The sequence below is a fragment of the Oncorhynchus nerka genome, linkage group LG27 (genome assembly GCF_034236695.1).
Source record: "Oncorhynchus nerka isolate Pitt River linkage group LG27, Oner_Uvic_2.0, whole genome shotgun sequence".
In the NCBI taxonomy this organism is placed as follows: domain Eukaryota; kingdom Metazoa; phylum Chordata; class Actinopteri; order Salmoniformes; family Salmonidae; genus Oncorhynchus; species Oncorhynchus nerka.
The window spans coordinates 50,093,802-50,101,472 of record NC_088422.1 but is presented as its reverse complement, the minus strand read 5'-3'; the positions used below and the strand labels follow the sequence as shown (position 1 = coordinate 50,101,472).

General features: G+C 42.9%; 1 pseudogene; it reads right to left on the bottom strand.

The window, feature by feature from the left end:
* Positions 1-250: 250 nt before the first annotated feature.
* The window catches only part of LOC115111933 (tight junction protein ZO-2-like), a 146,042-nt pseudogene continuing 138,621 nt past the window's right edge, over positions 251-7,671 (bottom strand).

The window sequence follows — 7,671 nt, the reverse complement described above, 5'->3', positions numbered from 1 at the left end:
AAAGCTTGAGAGCAGCAGAGTGGTGTGGTCCAGGGGACAGGGGTGCCATGCATGGTCAGATGTCCCCAAACCTCATTATGTTATTCATAAAGTAAAAGGCACTTAAAAAAATCTTACATTCCAGTGTATTGTATATATAATATATTGCCTCTTTCGTTCGCTCTCTCGATCTCTCTTATATATATATATATATATATATATATATATATATATATATATATATATATATATATATATATATAGTATGTATACACACACACACACGATCATATAGGAAGGAATGCAAAGATGGAGGAGTATAAACACCCGACATTGTATATATAATAATATATATGTGACCTTTTAAAATAGTTTGGAGACAGCTGGTTATAATGTTGGATATAGTACAAAAGGAAAGGAGTAACGAGAAGAAGATACAGCTTGGAGGACTCGTAAGGTTTAAGGTTCTTGTGGAGTGCAGAGAGGGACTCGTGGTAATAGGTTTCAGTTGCTCTGCAGGCAGCAAACTGAAGGAGTTGCATAGGCAAGAAATAACATCCTGATTAAATGGATCATAACAATAACACAGATCGGTGTAACACTAACACAGATCGGTGTAACAATAACACAGATCGGTGTAACAATAACACAGATCGGTGTAACAATAACACAGATCGGTATAACAATAACACAGATCGGTATAACAATAACACAGATCGGTATAACGATAACACAGATCGGTATAACAATAACACAGATCGGTGTAACAAAAAATAACTCAACCAAACAAGCAAATAGAAATTAAACAAGAATAATAACAGTGAGGTAACTATCCACTTTTTGAAGCAAAAAAGCGATTTTAAGAAAAACTTAAAACTGGCCAGCTTCCGAGTCAGCAGCATATTGGTGCAGGGTCAGGGGAGGGGGGCAGAGTCCCGGTGGAATTGAGAGTGTGCGTTTGTGTGCGCTGAACTGAGTCAATCAGAGCAAGGCTCAGCAGTGTGTGGGTGTCTCTGTCAACCAGCCCTGTGTCTTGTTACTTTAGGGTGTTAAGGGTAGTCGGGGGTCCAGGAGAGAAGGGGCACTACAGTTTAGTGTGGTAGGGTAGGTAGGTGGGTGTGGTAGGGTAGGTAGGTGGGCACGTAGTAGTGCTACACTTCATTCAGTGTCCTGGTATTTTATGGCTGTTGGTAGCATAGTCTAAAGTTCTGTGTCCTGGTATTTCTGGTTGTTGGTCTGGTAGTAGCCTCTCTTGGTGTGGTCTGCCAGCTGGCGTCGGTACTCTTCCTCTTCGCTGGGGTAGAACCCACAACTCTCAGAGTATGGCAGCTTGGAGGGAGGGGTCTGGGGCTCAGGACGCGAGCTGGAACTGAACACACACACAGGCGCACACACACACACACACACACACACACACACACACACACACACACGTACACGCATGAACACACACATTAATGTACAATACACAAAGACACATATTGAGTGAAAATCCCCACACGGAGATGAATATAGAGTACAACGGAGAGCGGACAGACGTAACACAATGGGTAAAAACCCTCCCATGTTGAGTTCCTACCCTATAGGCTGAGGCCGGCTGTGATCCAGTTTCTGGGTCTTCACAGGGACAGCATAGATGTCTGGGTGCTTCTGAGCTATCTCCAACTGGCCAGAGACAGACATTAGTATGATGTTTTGATGACAACACAGACTAGCAGGCACACACTCTTTCTCTCTCACACACACATTCAGAGGTGCACACACACACACATTCAGAGGCGCATGCACGCACGCACACACCCTGGCGTTCTGGGCCTCCTGCAGCTCCAGCATCCTCTGAGTGCGTGCAAAGTGGTCCATCTTCTCGAAGGCCTTGATCTTCCCCAGGAACGACTTGAGGCTGGGGTCCTCAGGGCTCTCCCCTGGCTCCTCCGGGCCCCTAAAGGACGCTGTGTTTGGGGCCGTGCTGCGGGTGGTGTCCTGGGTATTATAGGACGGTTTGATGGCGATGGGGGGAGGTGCCAGTGGCTTGGCCTTGCCAAATGAGTTAAGGGTGCGAGGGAGAGGAGGGGGATCGCTGGCAGGGCTGGAGGAGTGGGAGTCGTAGCCTCGGCTGGGGGGCTCGTATGACCCTATGGGAGGGACTACCTCATCCCTGAACAGCAGCTTTACCTTGAGGGGGAGGGAGGGAGGCGGGGGGTGGGGTGGGGGGTGGACCAGCATAGAATTAGAATGAATCAAATCATTTTGATTCGATTCAGTCAATGAAATCATTCTATTTCTATGGGGACCAAACAGGGTTAGTCACAGATCCGCACACCAAACATTTCTGTACGTGAATAGTAGATTTGTGACTAGAAAAACGCTTGAAACAATAAATCATTAACTTTAGGCTTCCGCCCTCATTACCTCACTATTGATTTACAACATAAAAGAAGCTTCAAGTTGTACTTTCCCAAACACATTCATAACAGAAGACAATGTTGAATACCACATTTTGATAGACAACACTGACCAAAACCACAGACACCTATTTCTCTACAACACTGTAAGAGTTCAAAACACAGGTAGCCTATATTACTCTAGAATATCTGTTCAACAGACAAAGGTTCACAATACTATTAATGACCATGAGGTTTCACGAACGCAGGACCCTTCTATCACCACAAGGAATTTTGGGAGTTACTTATTGCTAATTAGGTACCAGAGTGGTCTGCCGTTGGAGGAATCCAAGCCGTGGTGGGTGTGGTTTCTCCAGATCAGACCATTCTTCAGAGAGAAGGGGAGTTTGCTAGTTCTGATTTAGTTAAAGAGCTAAGGGGTGGTGGGGGGTTTCAAACATTCAAATGTAAGTGGATGTTTGAAAGCCACCGGAGATCTTGTATTTATCTACGCCAAAAACCACGCAGTTGCCTAAAAATCTGATGCTCACTACCGGTTGACTTTATGTTCGAAACATGGTAAAAGTGAATATAAGAGGAATTTGTATATGTGTGTGTGTGTGTCTGTCTCTCACCTTGGGGGGGTCAGGTACAAACGCGGGGGGTGGGCTGGCGCTGCTGAGCACCTCCCTGCTGCCCACCCTCCTGACACGACCACGGATCTCTGGACTACACCTGCGCAGGATCTGACCCCAAAAACACATATACACACATAGGACAGGGTCAACAGGAAGTACCATGCAGGTTTACAGGCTGGGTCAAGGGTCAACCATGCTGATTATTGAAGGGTCATGTTTTAATTATAGAGGGGTTGTGTCTCTTTGCATTCAAAAGGGCCAAGAGGTGACATCTGCATAAACTAGGTGCATAGAAGCGGAAGAGGAAGTAATACTGTACATGCAGTTAGTAGCCTATGTAACACTGTTATACACTCCTACCCTGGGACACACAAACAGATTTTAAGATCCTCGCACAGCTATAAAAAAATCATACAGTTCCCTAGTGTGTTTCCAGTCTGTTTTTAACTACTGTACTAGAGAGAAACTGGCCACAGGCCTTTGGGAGGGCTATTATCATAGTGCTGAATGGCCTCTATTTAGAAAACTGTTTTGCTAAAGTGCATCTGACACATTGGGTATTCCTGAAACAACCCAAACAAATGCTAACCAGATGGTATTGATGTTGATCATGTCAGCCTAGATTGGACTGGGGATATCATAGGTGTAATGATGTGTTTGAACTGTAGAGGGCAGAATAGATTCTTACAACTAACAAGGCTGTGAGGTTAGGACATCACAATACATGGGCTACATGGGCTGCTTATGGGCTGTATGTGCGTGTTGTTAACTATGCATGTGTGTGTGTGTGTGTGTGTATCGCTATGTATCTCTAACCTCCTCTGCCAGCACGGGCTCAGAGGAGCGGCTGATAGCGGACACGTGCAGTTGGTCAGCCGGCTCGTTGTCCAGCTCGTTATCCGTGTAAGCCCCACCCTCATCCGCCGTGTCATCGTAGTCGCTGGCCAATCGGCTGTCCATGCTCAGGTAGTCGGCTGACATGGCTGACAGGTATGACATGCGGTCGTCATGGAGATCAAGGTCCATCTCCGTCCAGTCCAGCTAAAAGAGACACATGATGGATCTTGGTGTACAGAGAGGAAGCAGAAACAAAAACAAAAACAAAGAAAGAAAGAAAAGAAAGAAGAACCGAGCTGTAGAGCACCAGTGGTAGAAGGATTCACACAGTGAGCATGCTCACAACACAGGACTCAGGAAATAGAGCAAAACACTTTTCACCATCTTAAAAGTGATAGAAAAGGCTGAGTACAGTATGAAGAAACTAGACTAAGTATAGTAGTACCAAGGCAAATAGTTAAGATTGACTAGTACACAGAAGTATACAGAAATAGCTTGAAAGGAAAGAACGGTGAATATGCTATACAGTTGAAGTTGGAAGTTCACATACACTTTAGCCAAATACATTTAAACTCAGTTTTTCACAATTCCTGACATTTAATCCTAGTAAAAATTCCCTCTTTAAGGACAATTATGATCACCACTTTATTTTAAGAATGTGAAATGTCAGAATAATAGTAGAGAGTGATTTATTTCAGCTTTTATTTCTTTCATCACATTCCCAGTGGGACAGAAGTTTACATACACTCAATTAGTATTTGGTAGCATTGCCTTTAAATTGTCTAACTTGGGTCAAATGTTTCGGGTAGCCTTCCACAAGCTTTCCACAATAAGTTGAGTGAATTTTGGCCCATTCCTCCTGACAGAGCTGGTGTAACGGAGTCAGGTTTGTAGTAGGCCTCCTTGCTCACACACGCTTTTTCAGTTCTGCCCACACATTTTCTATGGGATTGAGGTCAGGGCTTTGTGATGGCCACTCCAATACCTTGACTTTATTTTCCTGGAGTCATTTTTCCACAACTTTGGAAGTATGCTTGGGGTCACTGTCCATTTGGAAGATCAATTTTTTTTCAAGGTCAGTCTCGCAAAAAGACGTATTCTTGTGTTCTAACTACCCGATATTCAAAGCGTTCTGAACAAATTAACGGAATCGTTCAAACATTGGCACATTCTAAAATCCGATTAAAGTCTTGGTAATTTGTTTTCGGACCTTCCCTTGGTCGTATTCTCGCGGGGCAGAAATCTCAGAGACCAATTGGTACTCTCTGATTTACCACCCCAAGATATTCCTGAACAACGTCTATTTGCGTCCCTACTGGATGGAAATTACAAATGTAATGGCTGTGCTCAATGCAATGGCACTTATAAATGTAGATACTTCAAACACCCACAAACAGGGAAATTGATCCCAATCAAAGGGGTTATTATGTGCTCCACTAAGGCAGTTATTTATCTTATAACTTGTCCTTGTGGTAAAAATTAAACTTAATTTACCCAGTTGAGGCCCACTTCTTGGAGGCAGGCCACTCGATTTCGTCTCTGCGTTATATTGGCATCGAACATGTCACCCTCCCTAGGAGAGGGGGTGACCTTGATAATTTATTGTTAAAACGAGAGGCTGCCTGGATCTGTAACTTAAAGACCCTTGCTCCCTTCGGTCTCAACGTAGACTTTGATCTGAAGCCATTCTTGTGATTATTGTGACTTTGCCATTGTAATTGTTTGTAAGCTTGTGTAGTCGAATTTTTTTTTATGATCGTATGCTATCCATTTGTTGTTTGTATGCTGTTCTTTGTATGCCATTTTAATATTTGATAATTAACCAATGATATTAGGCCACTCTTGGCCATGATTACAGACACCTGTGTCTTTTGACACTACATAAACGAGTCATCCCGTAGTGTTTGTGATTATACCCTGATGAAGACAGCTTGGCTGTCGAAACGTTGGTAATTAAATTTTAGCTTCTGATCTCCTAGTGTACGGCTCTCTTTTATTTTTAATTTCGAAGATGTCTTGAGATGTTGCTTCAATATATCTACATCATTTTCCTTCCTCATGTTGCCATCAATTTTGTGAAGTGCACCAGTCCCTCCTGCAGCAAAGCACCCCCACCACATGATGCTGCAACCCCCGGTCTTCACGGTTGGGATGGTGTTCTTTGGCTTTGCAAGCCTCCCCCTTTTTCCTCCAAACATAACGATGGTCATTATGGCCAAGCAGTTCTATTTTTGTTTCATCAGACCAGAGGACATTTCTCCAAAAAGTACGATATTTGTCCCCATGTGCAGTTGCAAACCGAAGTCTGGCTTTTGTGGAGGTTTTGGAGCAGTGGCTTCTTCCTTGCTGAGCGGTTATGTTGATATAGGACTTGTTTTACTGTGGCTATAAATACTTTTGTACCTGCATCTTCACAAGGTCATTTGCTGTTGTTCTGGGATTGATTTGCACTTTTCGCACCAAAGTACATTCATCTCTAGGAGACAGAACGTGTCTCCTTCCTGAGCGGTATGATGGCTACATGGTCCCATGGTGTTTATACTTGCGTACTATTGTTTGTACAGAATGTGGTACCTTCAGGCATTTGGAAATTGCGCCCAAGGATGAACCAGACTTGTGGAGGTCTACACATTCTTTTCTGAGGTCTTGGCTGATTTCTTTTGATTTTCCCATGATGTCAAGCAAATAGGAACCGAGTTTGAAGGTAAGCCTTAAAATACATCCACTGGTACACCTCCAACTGACTCAAATGATGGCTTTAGAAGCTTCTGATAGGCTAATTGACATCACATCATTTTCTGGAATGTTCCAAGCTGTTTAAAGGCACAGTCAACTTAGTCTATGTAAACCTCTGACCCACTAGAATTGTGATACAGTGAATTATAAGAGAAATAATCTTTCTGTAAACAATTGTTGGAAAAATGACTCATGCACCAAGCATATGTCCTAAACGACTTGCCAAAACTATAGTTTGTTAGCAAGAAATTTGTGGAGTGGTTGAAAACCGAGTTTGAATGACTCCAACCTAAGTGTATGTAAACTTCGGACTTCAACTGTAGATTTGAAGTAGACAGTAAGACAATTTTACAGAACATGATTGAAACATGCACATAATACAGGGTGAAATAGTACAATAAGTATATTAGAGGATAGGAGTGTAGCAGAATATACCCACTGGGCAAACGTCAATTCAACGTCTATTCCACGTTGGTTCAACATCATTTAATTGAAAGGAACCGGAAACACTGTTGTTTCAACCAGTGCCAGTGGGTAGCATGTGTAGGGTAGAGTATATTATAGGGTTGTGAACGTTTTAAAATTCAAATGGTAAAACGCTAAGAAAAAACCCCTTACTGAAAACAAAATGTGGTTGTTTTTGTTGACAATATTTTAAATGACAGTGCAGTTATCACAAAACTACCACTAACAGATCCCAACCATCATCATAAAGGGAAACATTTGAACAAATAGGCCTACCTAATGCAACAACGATGGAACGTTAGTAAGAGGGGACATGCATATTTCAAATGATTTGCCATGGATATATATAGCCCTCCGCACCTTATCGTCAGTAAGAGTTGAAAAAAAAGCGCAGATTTCATAAATTATTGCAGTTGATATGCAGCCCTTGTCAAGGCCTACTTGAATTTGTGAAGTAATTAGCTAAATTAATGACTGCAAGACAATTTAAGCCGTGACTAGTGCTACTGAAACAGGTGCGTCTTTCTCTCTCATATCACCGTTTACGTCCCGTTTCAACGGGGTGTTACATCTGCGTTGCTTTCTGTTTGGGGTTGTAGGCTGGGTTTCTGTAAAGCACTTTGTGAAATCTTCTC